Genomic DNA, 17,273 nt, shown 5'->3' with positions numbered 1-17,273 from the left:
GGTGTCAAGGAATGTCGGGTGTCAGGATTTGCCTGATGGTGAATTTCACATGACATCTTCCTATAGGTTTAAGGAGAAATTGGTGGACAATGAGCCCTAGACCGTTAGCATACTCCCTGACATGCAATGATTATTCTTTGACGGGTTGTTACGATTCTCTGACTTGCTTGTCGTATAGTGTAAGCTCGCCCCGGTCTGTTAACCATCGACTGGGTCCTCGTACCTACAAATCTTGACTTGTATGCACAGACCTGTCTTTCCTGACGCATTCCCTAGCTTGTTTGTTGTCCCACAAATTCAGATATGTACGTCCCGCTCTGCATTTGCCATTCGGTCTATCCCGGTAGATCCAGACCTGCGCCTACCGCTCTGCTATTCGAGGTCTTCACTTATCGTTCCTCAAGTCTCGTCCCGTATGTACGACCCTGTTCTATATCTTATCCTAACCTGTAAACTTTCGTCCACGTATCCTGACCTGTACTTCTTTGGTCCGTGTATCTTGTTATGTATATCTTGTCATGTAGATCCTAAGCTGTAAGCCTTAGTCTTCATATCTTGACTTGTATGTCTTTGATCCTTGTATCCTGTAATCCTTGGTTTGCATATCCTGACCTGTACGCCCAGGCCCGGCCCTGGAGGAGGACAATCCTGGGCGATGGCCCTGGGCCTAAATTTTGAGGGGGCCCAAATTTTTTTTTTTTAAATATTATGTTTAATAGATAGTGGAGGAATGAAAAAGATTTAGGGCAAATTCCTTCTGCCGCCTGCGACTGCGATGGAAAGAAAACTCGTTGCAGGCCTGCAGCGCTTGCCGCGGCCTGCGACGCCGCCTTTCGCCTGCACGCTGCACCTGCGCCTACGACCTACGACTCTACGAGAAAGAGGACTCAAGATATGTCTTCTCCTACCTTTATATTTGAAAATATTAGAGATTTAGAGGTCCCTGTCGCAATCTCTTCTTCTTTCGCTCACGGTCACGGTGTCGGTTCTTCAACGGTTATTTCTGTGATTTCGCATCTCTGTCACTTCTCAAGATTTTTTTTACCATTATTTTTGTATCCAAACTTCCAAAAAGATGAATGATGATAAATACAACCCATGGAAATTTATTGGAATTAGAATTTGAGCTCTGTTTTTCTTTACTCACAGGCTGCCATCACTGTGCTTCCCTTCCTCACTGACGAAAAACGCTCGTCCTGCTCACTTCCCTCTGAATTCTAAAACTGTGAAACATCTGGTGTTTCAATAAATAGTTTAGGTATGCTAACTTTCCCTAGTTTCAATGATTTCTATTAGCATTGGGCCATGGAAGTGAAAAATGAAAATGGAAGGATTTTTATTTCTTTTATTTTGCTAAGTAATAGTTTATTCTCATGTTTGAAGCATTGAGTCGGTGAGATCCACCGTCAATTCTCTAAATCAAATACTAATTTTTCATTCTTTTCTCATTCCTCACTCCCATACCATCCAACCACACTCCCCTAAATTTCTGACAAAAACAGAATAATTTTAAACTGTTATATCTATGCTATTTGTATAGAACTATTGTGCCTAAGTGCCAGCTGAACTTGCAATGAAGGGACGGTAAATTAAGATGCAAGGATTACGAGTTTTCATACCTAAATTTTCTATCTAGGAGGAGAGATGAAGGCCAGACTCCCATTTTCATATGAATTTTTTTTTTGCTTGCCTAATTAAGAGACTCAATAAATCAAGAAATATGTTGGTTAACTGCCATAGTCCCAGAGGACATTTGAAAACAGACCATCAAAATATTTGGAAATGAGATAATTATTTCCTGAACAAATTCATAAACCAATCTTAGCATTCTATTCATATATTTCAAAAGGAGGATTGTCTATTTTCTAATTCATGATAAAATGGTGTACTAGATTCTCTTTTATCCTCAAAGGAGAAGGTAGACTACTAGACTAGAATGCTATTAGAGGATTGTCTATTTTCTAATTCATGATAAAATGATGTACTTATTGGACATTTACGTTTGTAAGGGTTTCTGATGGAAAGTTCTAACTAGCACAAAAATTCAAATATTGTTAGGTTAGCCAAGTATATCTACTAACAGAAAATGCATTATTTACTAACAGATAAACAAACATAATAGTTTGATAAAGATGTTTCAAGTTTTATAGATTTACACTGATCTCTGATTCAAGATGTAGACAATGTACTCTCTTGCTTGTATATACACTGGTTGTAATCTTCAGCTTCTTAACCGATAAATTGGTATAACATTTAATGCTGTTATAAATAGTTTAATTAAATTTTTTTATGTTTCTTAATAAAAATACCATATAATTTTTTTTAAAAGATAATAAAAATAAAGGACACTTTAACTTTTGTTTTGGCCATCATTTATTTGAAAAAACTATTTCACATGCCTTTAGACCGACACATTGATGTGATGTATTAAAAGTCATTGGCGTGTCTGGTTGTAGAACTACTGAACTAGGTTATCCTAATTCCTACCTACACTAGTAGTAGTATGGTTATAATTCTTGCTTAAAGATGATTGTGTTCCTTTTGATAAACACTATCAAGACTATAACATCCTGAGTTTCCATTGCTGTATTGTATTTGTTGACAGCAAATTGATGTTGAAGAATGCACTGTCTCGATAAAAGAACCCATTTTTGTGGAGAGAGTTTGTTTTAAGAAACTCTTGGTTGTTCAAGAAACCTCTAAAATACTTACTTTGTTTGATCTTATGCGCTTGAACTTGTGTTATAATTAGTATTGTTGTTTCTTTAAGTATCATAATTTTACTAATTAGTTTTAATTTGATAATGATTTAATTTTCTTTTAACAGGTGTTGTCTGATGAGGTGCTTAACTTAACGACCTAGGACATTTCCATTAATATTGAAAACTATCATATTCTGAGTGCTATTATTCCTTTACTAGTGAAAAAAATTGAATTATCTATTTTTTTAAATTGTTGTGGTTTTATACATTATAATATGTTGCCTAAAAAACATCTTTCTGGATATGAGAAAAGGAAAAAAAAAAGAGAAAAAAACTAGAACAATTGACTGAATCACAAAGAGGTGTGCTATTAATAAATTATTTATTAAAAGTTCTCATGGAAATCCACAAAATTCAACTATGACTGTGAATGATGTAGATGAGTGTAATGAGATTCACGATGATAATGAAGAAAGGGAAAATTTGAGTGAGCATGAAAATGTTTTAAATAGGGTAGATAATGAGAATATTGACATTGATGAACAATTTATTTCTTCACTTAATATATGATCCAAGAAATTGGGATAATCTTGATAACAATGCACGTGATATTTTAGTTGAAAAAAGGTCTATAAGAGAAATGAATATTGTATATCCTTTGGACGACACTTCTAGGCATTTTTCTTGTGCTCATTATTCTAGACATTTAAGTAATAGAGAAATAAGAGACCGAAAGTGGTTGGTTTACAGTAAATATGTGGATAAAGTTTATTGCTTTTGTTGCAAGTTGTTTAAATCTGAAAACAATAGAAGTTCACTAGCAAAAGATGGATTTAGAGATTGGAAACATCTTAGTGAACGACTTAAAGAACATGAAAATACTATTAAACATATAACTAACATGAACACTTGGAATGAATTAAACATGCGATTAGATAAAAATCTAACAATTGATAAAGACCTACAACGAGAAATTTCCCAAGAAAAAGAGCGTTGGAGACAAGTTATAACAAGAATAATAGCAACTGTAAAATGTCTTTCTAAACATTGTTTGGCTTTTCGAGGATCTAATGAAAAACTTTATCGAGGTAATAATGGAAATTTTTTGGGGTTGATTGAAATGATTGCTGAATTTGATTATGTGATGCAAGATCATATTAGACGTATTCAAAGTAATGAAATTCATTATCATTACCTAGGTCATAAAATTCAAAATGAGTTGATTTCTATTTTAGCTAATAATGTTAAAAGTGTTATCATTAATAAAATTAAAGAAGTAAAATATTTTTCAATAATTTTTTATTGTACCCCAGATATAAGTCATCAAGAACAAATGACTTTTATAGTACGATGTGTTAATATGTCAGGTAATAAAGTGAAAATAGAAGAGTAGTTTTTAGAGTTTCTAAAAGTAGATAATACATCAGGTTTAGGACTTTTTAACGAATTACAAAATGTGTTAAAATCACTTGATCTTAGTATTGAAAATATTAGAGGTCAAGGTTATGATAATGGTTCCAATATGAAAGGAAAACACCAAGGAGTTCAAAAGAGGTTACTTGAAATAAATCCAAGAGCGTTGTATATGTCATGTGCTTGTCATAGTCTTAATCTAACTCTTAGTGATATGGCACATTCTTGTGTTAAAGCTGTTTCTTTTTTTTGAGTAGTCCAACGCATATATACATTATTTTCAAGTTCTCCTAAGAGATGAAAAATTTTACTTAATAATGTGAAGGGATTAACCGTCAAATCTTTGTCGAATACTCGTTGGGAAAGTCGTATTAAAAGTGTTCAAGCTATTAGATTTCAAATTGTGTAAGTGAGAGCAGCTTTACTTGAATTAAATAATATTTGTGATGATGCAAATTCAATAAGTGAAGCTGAAAGTTTAGCTAATTCAATGGAAAAATTTGAATTTTTACTTGGTATGGTCATTTGGTATGATATCTTATTTGCTATAAACATGGTGAGTAAGAAATTACAATCAAAATCTATGTGCATTTACTCTGCCATGAAACAATTAGAAGGTGTAATCTTATTTTTTGAAAAGTATAGGAATGATGGTTATGCTGCAAGTTTGACTATTGCTAAGAGTCTTGCATTAGATATGAATATAGAACCAATATTTACAACAAAGCGCCCTATTTTTAGAAAAAGACAATTTAATGAAAGAGAAGATGATGAAGTTTCACTATCATTAGAAGAGTCTTTTAGAATTGATTATTTTATTGTTGTTGTGGACATGACAATTGGTTCTTTAAAATGTAGATTCGAGCAAATGAAAACCTTTGAAAATATATTTGGCTTTTTATTTGATTCAAAAACATTAAGAACTTTGAATGATGATGAATTAAGAAAATATTGTGTCAATTTAAAATTTACTCTAACTCATGACAACTCATCAGATGTTGAGTTAGATGATTTATTTACCGAATTAAAAATATTACAAACGACTTTACCAAATATGATAATGTCTGCAATTGATATTCTTGAATTTGTTCAAAGTGTAGATTGTTATCCAAATGTTGCAATTGCTTATAGAATTTTATTGACTATGTCTGTTACAGTAGCATCGACTGAAAGGAGTTTTTCAAAATTAAAATTATTAAAAACATATACGAGATCATCAACGTCTCAAGAAAGATTAAATGGATTGACAATTTTATGTATTGAGAAAGATATCTTGAAAATTCTAGAAACTGATAATATTATAGAAGATTTTGCAAATAGAAATGCTAGAAGAAGTTATTGTAGATAAATGATGTATTATTAAAAATTTATTTGGGATCTCATTTTATTATTTCGCCCAGGGCCTCTTCAGTCGAAGGACCGGGGCTGTGTATGCCTTAGTTTTATATCTTGTTCCGCAAGTTTATAAGTCCTGACCTATAATCCTTGGTTTGCATATCCAGACCTGTATGTGTTGGTCCTTGTATTCTGTGCCGCAAATCTATAAGTTTTGACCTGTAATCCTTGGTTTGTATATCCCGACTTGTACGCCTTGGTCTTTGTATCTTGTTCTACAAGTCTATAAGTCCTGACTTGTGATCCTTGGTTTGCATATCCCGACATGTACCTTGGTCTTCGTATCTTGTTCCGCAAGTCTATAAGTCCTGACCTGTAATCCTTAGTTTGCATATCCCGACCTATACGCCTTGGTCTTCGTATCTTGTTCCACACGTCTATAAATCCTGACCTGTAATCCTTGGTTTGCATATCTCGACCTGTATGCGCTGGTCCTTATATCCTGTGCCGTAAATCTATAATTCCTGACCTGTAATCCTTGGTTTGCATATCCCGACCTGTATGCGTTGGGCCTTGTATCCTGTGCCACAAATCTATAAGTCCTGACCTGTAATCCTTCCTTCCGAGTTCCTACTTGACATGTAGGCCTAACTCCGGAATGCCTACTTGTGCCCAACCAGGACCATCCTGTAACTTGGCCCTTTGAACCCCACGTAGGCCGGACTTTTGAGCTCCACACAGGCCAGACTTTTGACCACCACATAAGCTTGACTTCTGACCGCCACGTGAGCTTGACTTTTGACTACCACGTGGGCTTGACTTTTGACCACTCCTTGGGCTTGACCTCCGACCACATCAGCTATCCGACCCCCCTATCATGCACTATATCACAAGCCTCCCCCTCAAGTCTAGTCGAAGGAGGCTCCCGTCCGACTGACTAAACCCAAGTCCCATTCTTTCCTGACCTGGCTTTTGTGTCTCTTTGGCTGCTGGCCCTTTTCCCGATATCCCACTCAGAATTTATCACCCTTCCTAAGTGAGTCTTTATTGCCGGCACGTTTACTCCGCTATCCTCGATCCTGCTATTTTCCCTTAAATTCCACACTATTTCCCAAATATCTTCACATGTTCCGAAGTTAGCTCTTCACATTCCCCTCCTTTAAAAGAGGGGTCGCGTATACTGCTGCCCTCACTTTCCTCAGGCTACCTTCTTCTGTATTCATGGAATCATATGAGGTATCTTCTCTGCGCCATCAACTCACTCATTTGACCCAGTTGCTAACTCACAGAAACGAGGCTCTGCTTGAAATGACGCAGAGTAGGGATCTTTAGTCCTCTCTCCGTCGGGAAAAGGAAGAACTCTGGCTGGAGGCTAAATCCAGAATTCGAGCCGAGGTAGCTCTCAAGCATAAGGCTCATTCAGACCTGAGGAGTCAGACTCATTTTATTGCCTATCTTAAACTGAAGCATGAGGATACTGTAACCCTCCTGCAAGAGGAAAGTCGTATCAAAGATGAAACCATCACCCATCTGCAAAGCAGCATTCAACGCATCAAGGAAGAACTGGCTCAAGCGCAGGCTCATCTAATGAAGAGGAACCAGGCGTCTTGTTCTTGTAATAGTGTGAACCCTTGATAAATGTTGCCAAACTCTTATTAAATAAACCTTATTTTCTGCATTATCGGCCTATTAGGGTGTGGGTCTGTATTTCCCTGTCTTTCCTATTATCATGTTCCATATGCACATGTCCCCAAGAGAATTTGCTAGAAAAGATAATTTAGAAAGGACAATTTACTTACCACACCTTTTTCTTACCATAAGGGGTGGGAAGTCGTGGTTCATACGGACCCGCCTGTTTACATCTCATATTGGCAATAAAACTATGGTTGCAGATCTATTGAGCATGAAAGTATACCTCGTAGCTTCACATTGAGGCGAGAGTAGGAAATACTGACTGAGAAAGTCATTAGTCGTGAGAGCAAGTTCACTTATAACTCGCGCTGAGGCGAGAGTTTGGGATCCGACCTGGAAGGTCGTTGGGCGTGAGAGCATACTCACTTATAACTCGCACTGAGGCGAGAGTATGGGACCCGACCTGGAAGGTCATTGGGCGTGAGAGCATGCTCACTTATAACTCACACTGAGGCGAGAGTCTGGGACACCGACCTGGAAAGGTCATTGGGGCGTGAGAGCATGCTCACTTATAACTCGCACTAGGGCGAGAGTCTGGGACACCGACCTAGAAAGGTCGTTGGGCGTGAGAGTATGCTCATTTATAACTCACACTAGGGCAAGAGTCTGGGACACCGACCTGGAAGGTCGTTGGGCGTGAGAGCATGCTCACTTATAACTCGCATTGGGGTGAGAGTCTAGGACACCGACCTGGAAGGTCGTTGGGCGTGAGAGCATGCTCACTTATAACTCGCACTGAGGCGAGAGTCTAGGACCCGACCTGGAAGGTCGTTGGGGCGTCAGAGCATGCTCACTTATAACTCGCACTAGGGCGAGAGTCTGAGACCCGACCAGGAAGGTCGTTGGGGCGTGAGAGCATGCTCACTTATAACTCGCACTGGGGCGAGAGTCTGGGACACCGACCTGGAAAGGTCGTTGGGCGTGAGAGCGTGCTCACTTATAACTCACACTGGGGCGAGAGTATGGGACACCGACCTGGAAGGTCATTGGGAATGAGAGCATGCTCACTTATAGCTCGCACTGGGACGAGAGTCTGGGACACCGACTTGGAAGGCCGTTGGGCGAGAAAGCATGCTCACTTATAAATTGCACTGAGGCGAGAGTCTAGGACCCAACCTGGAAGGTCGTTGGGGCATGAGAGCATTCTCACTTATAACTCACACTGGGATGAGAGTCTGGGACACCGACCTGGAAAGGTTGTTGGGCGTGAGAGCGTGCTCACTTATAACTCGCACTCGGGCGAGAGTCTGGGACACCGACCTAGAAGGTCGTTGGGCGTGAGAGCATGCTCACTTATAACTCGCACTGGGACGAGAGTCCAGGACACCGACCTGGAAGGTCGTTGGGCGTGAGAGAATGCTCACTTATAACTCGCATTGGGGCGAGAGTCTGGGACACCGACCTGGAAAGGTCGTTGGGCGTGAGAGCATGCACTTATAACTCGCACTGGGCGAGAGTCTGGGACACTGACTTGGAAAGGTCATTGGGTGTGAGAGCATGCTCACTTATAACTCGCACTAAGGCGAGAGTCTGGGACACCGACCTGGAAGGTCGTTGGGCGTGAGAGCATGCTCACTTATAACTCGCACCGAGGCGAGAGTCTGGGACACCAACCTAGAAGGTCGTTGGGCGTGAGAGCATGCTCATTTATAACTCGCATTGGGGCGAGAGTCTGGGACACCTACCTGGGAAGGTCGTTGGGCATGAGAGAATGCTCACTTATAACTCGCACTGGGGCGAGAGTCTGGGACACCGACCTGGAAGGTCGTTGGGCGTAAGAGTATGTTCACTTATAACTCGCACTGGGGCGAGAGTCTGGGACACTGACCTGGAAAGGTTGTTAGGCGTGAGAGCATGCTCACTTATAACTCGCACTGGGGCGAGAGTCTGGGACACCGACCTGGAAGGTCGTTGGGCGTGAGAGCATGCTCACTTATAACTCGCACTGGGGCGAGAGTCTGGGACACCGACCTGGAAGGTCGTTGGGCGTGAGAGCATGCTCACTTATAACTCACACTGGGGCGAGAGTCTGGGACACCGACCTGGAAGGTCGTTGGGCGTGAGAGCATGCTCACTTATAACTCGCATTGGGGCGAGAGTCTGGGACACTGACCTGGGAAGGCAAATGCAAGTCCAACAGGAATGTTGGCAAAAAGGAAAATCCAAGTGGACCAATGTTGACCAGACACTTGGTGGTGAAAGTTTCGGTGCGTGAAGTCGGGCAGGGTGAAAATTCTAGTGAGTGAAACTAGGTGAAAGTCTTGGTAAGTGAAGTCAGGCAAGCAAAAATTCTGATGAGTGAAGCTAGGTGAAAATCCTAGTAGTGAATCTAGATGAAAGTCCTGATGAGTGAAGCCAAACAGGTGAAAGTCTCGATGAGTGAAACCGGGCAGTGGGAAAATCCTGGTGAGTGAAGCCAGGTGAAAATTCTAGTGAGTGAAGCTAGGTGAAAGTCCTGGTGAGTGAAGTCAAGCAGATGGAAAGTCCTAGTGAGTGAGCTAGGCAGATGGAAAGATCTGGTGAATGAAGCTAGGCACGTGGAAATTCAGGTGAGTCAAGGTTAACTGGACATCTGGTGTTGGAAAGTCCAAGTAGGTTAAAGGTGTTGGATCGTGATCGTTCGATAAAGGGGGGGGTGAATATCGATTTAAAATTTATCAAAAAGAGTTAAGCACAACGGAAAAAGAAACGAGCCAAAGACGACACAGAGATTTACTTGATTCGGAGCCTTTGGTGACTCCTACTCCAAGGCCCGCACACAAGGGTATTTTTGGTGGGCAATTACTAATAATTTGAGTAGTAATTACAGAATTGAGGTACAGGAATTAATTAGTAAAATAAAAATCGACAATTAGAAAAGGAAAAAATAAACTAGAACTTTGTCGGAGAGCTTTCGCAGCGTCGTAGGAGCACCAGAGATCGAATTGAGAGTTGATGTTCTGACTCTAGCCTTGATCGTCCTTATATATGAGGTTCGGGGCACCTGGAACCTTCAGGGTGCCCTAGTTGTGACGTAGTCAAGCCAACCAGCGAACTCCACGTGGCACAGCGATGTTGGGGATAGAATTTGCCTCCGGGCACCCGGGTACCTCCCGAGCGCCCAGACCCTCTTTTCCAGCGGTTCCCTACCTGCAAGAAAACGTTAGTCTGAAGTAAATATATATCCTGCAAAATAGAGTGTTATCACAGTTTATCATTAAATAAAATATTAATTAGATTCTGTCTCTCCGAGACCGGAATCTAGTCAAGATCTCGACTTAGAGTTCCGAAATGGTTCTAAGTCGGATCGGCGCCTAAGTTCCCTTCCCGGGAATGCGTCCTCACAGTCACTCCCTTCCAGTGACTTACCTTTACTTACCTGCCAGCTATCTGGTCAACCCGTCAACCTAGCTGGACTTCGTGCCAAACGTCCGGTCAGCTCGTCGACCCGTTTGGACTTCGTGCCAACTATCCGGTCGGCCCGTCGACCTAGCTGGGCTTCGTGCCAGACATCAGGTTAGCCCGTCGTGTAACACCCATAGGATCCCTAGAAATTTTACATGAATTTATGCATGATTAAATAGGTTTCATGTGGATTCTTCTTTAAAATAATAAAATAAACAGAACCAAAAAGAGGCATGACCAAGGATTGAATCTTGGATCTCTTAATAAGTGGTTCCATGTTATAACCAGTAGCCTCAGCAGGGGTGTACCGATATGAAAAGAGGGAAATTATGGTTAAAGGTAAGGAAAGTGAAGGCTCTCTTCACTAAGAAGGAGAAGTCCAAGTTTCCTTCTTCCTCTTACAATGAAAAGAGAGTTTTACTTTCTCCCTTCATTTAGGATGAGTAAAAGAAAAGGGAAGGAAAAATTCATTTTTTCTTCTTCCTTTCATTTGGAATAAAAGGAGAAAAGGAAAGAGAAATTTTCATTTTCTTCTCTTCCTCCTCCCTCCTCCTCTCCACCGAAACCAAGCTCCTTCTTCCTCACCATTGCCGAACCAAGCAAAAAGGTTTTCTCTCTAGGAAAAGCTTCACAACCAAGGTTACTTCTCTTAGAGAATTAAGCGAGAGATGTAAGTATTCCCCCTCACCTGCAGTACAAGTAGCCTTCTACGTTTTCTATGCTTAAAATGTTTTGAAAAGAGACTTAAGGTTCGGCCATGATAAGTTTTTGAAAGGAAAACATGTTTGTTTATGCTCCTTCATGATACATGATCTATTACATGTTGTTAGTTAAGTTTTCATGCTATATGTTGTATAAACAAAACCTAGAATCTTACCTTAGGTTTCGGCCAAGGATGAACATAAGGTTTAGAGCAAGGTTTTGAAATCTAAACATGCTTGGTTATGCTCTTTCATGATACATGATCTATTATATGTTGTTAGTTAAGTTTTCATGCTATATGTTGTATAAACAAAACCTAGAATCTTACCTTAGGTTTCGGCCAAGGATGAACACAAGGTCTAGGGCAAGGTTTTGAAACCTAAACTATACTTGTTTATGCTTCCTCATGATGTATGATTTTCTATACAATGTTAGATTGAATTTCCATGTCTTAAGTTGCATGAAAACCTAGAAACCTTACCTTTAGGTTTCGGCCAAGGTTGAATTAGAAGCTTAGAGAAAGTTGTAGACCTAAACTATACTTGTTTATGCTTCCTCATAATGTATGATTTTCTATACAATGTTAGATTGAATTTCCATGTCTTAAGTTGCATGAAAACCTAGAAACCTTACATTTAGGTTTCGGCCAAGGTTGAATTAGGGGCTTAGAGAAAGATGTAGACCTAAAACTATACTTGTTTGTGCTTCCTCATGATGTATGATTTTCTATACAATGTTAGATTGAATTTCCATGTCTTAAGTTGCATGAAAACCTAGAAACCTTACCTTTAGGTTTCGGCCAAGGTTGAATTAGGGGCTTAGAGAAAGATGTAGACCTAAAACTATACTTGTTTGTGCTTCCTCATGATGTATGATTTTCTATACAATGTTAGATTGAATTTCCATGTCTTAAGTTGCATGAAAACCTAGAAACCTTACCTTTAGGTTTCGACCAAGGTTGAATTAGAGGCTTAGAGAAAGTTGTAGACCTAAACTATACTTGTTATGCTTCCTCATGATGTATGATTTTCTATACAATGTTAAATTGAATTTCCATGTCTTAAGTTGCATGAAAACCTAGAAATACCACCTTGAGGTTTCGGCCAAGGTTGAATAATTAGAGTTAGAATCTCACTTATGGTTACCAAAGGACTCACTTGCTATGCTATGTAGGTTGCAAAAGTTTCATGCTTTAAATTGATTAAAGGAAAATTTAAACATGCCTTCATGTTTCGGCCAAGATAAGAAGAATGAGGTTAAGAAGCTACCTAGGGTTCCTAAGGTCTTACATGTTATGATTAATGATTATGAGGACCTAGGTAGTTGATTTAATGTCTCCATGTTGTTTGAAAATCTATGATGTATGTTTGTATGTTTCGGCCAAGCATGATTTAGGGCTTGTAAGAAGTTTCAAAACCTTAATCATGTATGATGTTGGCTCTTATGATATGATATGAATTTTTATGTCACCATGTTAATTGATATGTGCACTTCATGTTATCATGTTATGTTTTTATGAGATGCTATATAATGTGCACTTCATGTTATCATGTTATGTTTTTATGATATGCTATATGTTATGTGCACTTGGTGCCATCATGCTATGTTTATGCAAGGCTTAAGTAAGATGAAAAGCCTAAGAGATGCTTCCCTTAAGTTGGGATCAAGAGCACTCTTCATGATATGACAAGAACATGAAATGTTATGAAATGACAAGAACATGATATGTTATGATATGACATGATATGACATGTTATTTTACTTTGTATGGCTTGTACCAAGGGTGGGCTCCACAAGTGCCCCTAGGTCGATGATCTATGAAACGGGCCTAGTAAAAGGGATGGGCTCCTAAGCGCCCCTAGGTCGATGGTCTATGAAACGGGCCTAGTTCCTAGTAGGTTCAAGATTTACTACCTTGGATCTATTTAGGATGCGCGCATTTATGTATGTATGTGGTACAAGTCGGGCGCTCATGTTGAGATTATGTTTAAGTATGTATATGATATATGTTTTCAAAAGGACATCTTGCATATACTCATCTCATGATACATGTTTTTAAAAGAACATCTTGCATCTACAAGTTCATGTTATATGGTTTCCTTTATGCTTACTTAAGATGCTCTTGAAAATATGACTATGATGCTTATATGATCATGTTACTACTTTAAGTTTATGCTCTCACATGCTATGATGTGATCTTATGCTCTCACATGATATGATATGATATGACTTTATGTTTATGCTCTCACATGATATGATATGACTTTATGTTTATGCTCTCACATGTTATGTTGTGATTTACCAAATGAACATGTTACCACTTTATGTTCATGCATGATTCATGGTTTTTGTGAGTAGGAAATGGACTTACTAAGCCTATGGGCTTATAGTTTTTATGTTCCTTGTACTGCAGAAAAAGGAAAGGAATGGCTAAACTAAGAGGAGCAGCAGGAAGGGCAAGAGTGTGTGTAGCAGTGGCACGGTGGAAGAAAACTGCTTTATGCTTTTATGTTCTAAGTTTCATATGAACCATGTGTGGTCTTTATGCTTTGATAGTACTTAAACTAGTATGGATAGTTATGCACTTATGTTCTTCATGTTTCATGCTAGTATGCTTATGATATCATGAATCATGTTTCAAGTAGTTGATATAAATTAAGTTGTATGCATGAATACTAGTATGTCTACAAGTTCAGTATGATAAGCATGATGATTAGTGTAGAAAAAATAAATAACTATTTCCGCTGCCATGATTTTATATGTATGCATGCACGTATGTAAGTAAGTAACCCCGTCCCTCCTTAAGCAGTGGGAGGGTGGGCGTTACACGTCGACCTGTCTGAGTTTTTCCTGTACACTCGGTCAGAGTGTTAAATCAACAACAAGACTAACTTAACCTATTTTGTCATTCATCAAAACTTGGGTTAGACCGTTAGTGCTAACCGCACCAACAATCTCCCTCTTTTTGATGGAATGACAACTTGGTTTAGTGTAAAATGCAAGTAAAACAAGTATTAACAGGTTTTTAAGTTAGTTTTCATTTTCAATTTGTTTTAGCTAACTTAACCACCTAACCCTCCCCCTTTGGCATTCATCAAATATAAACATGGATCAAATAATCATAAATACAAAAATGTTGCAAGAAGAGTGCAAACACAAATCAGATCGACTCAGGAGAGTTAAATAATTATAAATTTTGCTTTAAAAAGTATCTCTTATCCTTTTCAAAAATAGCTAAGAAAGATAACTTAGAAAGAGTAATTTTTAATAACTTTTCCAAAATAGCTAAGTTTTGAAAAATGACTAAGTTAGAAAGAGAGCTAATTTAGCAATATATCTTAGTAGTAAGTTTGCCGATTAATTTTCAAAAGATAATTATTGCAATCATAAATTTATACAAGCTAATTTTTCAAGTATAAGTTTAAAGTTTAACCAAAACAAATCCAAAACTTCCAAACATAAGTTTATATGTTCCAAAATAAACTTGAACTTGAAACATTTTTTAAACATAAAAGATAATTTTACAAAAGTAAATTTTCAAAAACCAGGTAAAATTCAATGTTCAACATCTAATTTTTCAAAGTTAAGTTTGTGAAATCTAATTTACAAAACTAAGTTTGTAACATTCGATTCTCAAAACCGGTATTCATACAATTTTCAAAACCAAAGAGAATTTGACATAAAACTTAGTTTTACAAAGGTTAGGTTTCATAAACACATTTCTAAAACATTTTTAGAAGAATATTTTCCAAAACCTTATTTCAAAAATATTTTTAATAAAAAATAGATGTGAAAGTGATTGTTGCTCCCCCTGAACCTGACATTACAAAATCTGTCTAACCAGTTAGCTACTTACTGACTATTCAAAGGATAGCAGCTTTCACTTGGTTAATCAAGTTAAGTCTACGCATCAGTTAGTGTTTGACTAAACTGAACGACTTAACTTGATTACTATTTGTTTGGTATTTAACGCCAAGGCTTATATTAATGAACTGACATAAGCATTTTAAGTCCAGGCAATTTACCTATGCATTTCACCCCTTTCTATGTTTGGCAATCACAAACAAGGGAATCCTAGGATGTTAGTGAGATGCTCAAGTACTAGCCCTAGGGGAACATGATTTCTAAGGAATTATTCTAGTCTAAGGCTAAAACTGTTTTGAAATTCTAAAAATAGGAAATTTTGAAAGCATTTTACTTAGAATTTGGAAATACATTTTTTTGAACACGATTTTAAAATTCCTAATCTATTAGGCACATCCCTAATTTTCTACGTAGATTGCTAAATTCATTTTCAAGGAGGGGTTTAGTAAATATGTCAGCTAAATTAGACTTTAACTCAATGCACTTGAGTTCAATGTCTCCTTTAGTGACATGATCCCTGATAAAGTGATGCCTAATTTCAATGTGTTTGGTTCTGGAATGATGCACTGGATTTTTTTGTTAAATTAATTGAACTAATATTGTCAATTAATACTTTTATATTTGTAAGGTTTAAGTTGAAATCTTTAAACTGTGCATAATCCATAATAGTTGTGCAACGCATTCTCCTATGACTATATATTCTGACTCAGTTGTAGATAGAGCAACACAGTGTTGCTTTCTACTGAACCAGCTCACAAGTGATGGGCCTAGTAGTTGACAACCACCACTTGTGCTTTTACGGTCTAATTTGCATCCAGCATAGTCTGAGTCAGAATACCCTATTAATTCGAAATTATTAGTTCTAGGATACCAAATACCTACATTTGTTTTTCCTTTAAGGTATCTAAAGATTCTTTTGACTTGAGTCAAATGTGATTCTTTAGCACAGGTTTGGTATCTAGCACACATACTAACTACAAATAAGATATCGGGTCGACTTGCAGTTAAGTACAGTAGGCTACCTATGTCACTTCTATAGTGTTTTAAGTCAACTGGTTTTCCATTTGCATCTTCATCTAGGATTGTGTTTACTGCCATAGGTGTTTTTATTTCTTTAGTGTTTTCCATTCCAAATTTTTTAAGTAATTCTTTAGTGTATTTTTGTTGATAAATATAATTACCTTCATTTGTTTGTTTGATTTGTAATCCTAAAAAGTAAGTTAATTTGCCAACTAGACTCATTTTAAATTCTTGTTCCATTAAGTTTGTGAATTCTTCTAAAAATTCTGAATTAATTGATCTAAAGATTATATCATCTACATAAATTTGGGTTATAAATATGTCCTCTTTTATTAATTTAACGAATAGGGTCGAGTCAATTTGACCCTGGTTAAATCCTTTGGATATGAGATAAGAGGTTAACCTTTCATACCATGTCCTAGGTGCTTGTTTAAGTCCATATAAGGCTTTCTTTAATTTAAATACATACTCAGGGTGTTCTAGACTTTTAAACCCAGGTGGTTGTCCTACATAGACTTCTTCTTTTATTAATCCATTTAGAAATGCTGACTTGACGTCCATTTGGTATAGTCTAAACCCTTTATGGGCTGCATAGCTAAGTAACATTCTGATGGACTCTAGTCTAGCTACTGGGGCATAGGTTTCATCATAGTCAAGTCTTTTAACTTGACTAAACCCCTTGGCGACTAGCCTAGCCTTATTTCATGTGATTTCCCCAGTTTCACTTAGTTTTTTTCTAAATACCCATTTTGTCTCTATTACCTTCTTGTTTTTGGGTGGTGGTACTAAGTCTCAGACTTCATTCAGCTCAAATTGAGCTAGTTTCTCCTGCATAACTATGACCCAGTCTGGATCAAGTAAGGATTCAGCTATGGTTTTAGGTTCGATTTTTAAAATTAAAGAAATTTGACTTAGGTTCCTAAAGGATGACCTAGTCTGAACCCTTAGATCTGGATCACCAATTATCTGGTCAGTTGGGTGATTTGGGTTGACTCTAATAGTTCTAGGAGGTTGACTTTCTTGAGGTTCTTCTTCCTCTTCGTGATTTAGGAATTGATTGGTTCTTTCAGAATTATTATTTTCTTGAACAAATTCAATTGGTTGAAGTTGGGTTTGTTCTTGGTTTAGTTTAGATTCTTCAAATTTTACGTTAGTGGTTTC

At 37.9% G+C, this 17,273-nt stretch overlaps 1 pseudogene; it reads left to right on the top strand.

Annotated features, from left to right (window-relative positions):
- The first annotated feature begins 2,977 nt into the window (after positions 1-2,977).
- Positions 2,978-17,273, top strand: part of LOC122013926 — a 48,027-nt pseudogene continuing 33,731 nt past the window's right edge.

The sequence above is a fragment of the Zingiber officinale genome, chromosome 8B (assembly GCF_018446385.1).
Source record: "Zingiber officinale cultivar Zhangliang chromosome 8B, Zo_v1.1, whole genome shotgun sequence".
Classification (NCBI taxonomy): Eukaryota; Viridiplantae; Streptophyta; class Magnoliopsida; order Zingiberales; family Zingiberaceae; genus Zingiber; species Zingiber officinale.
Note: the sequence above shows the minus strand (reverse complement) of the source record. Positions and strands in the feature narration are given on the sequence as shown.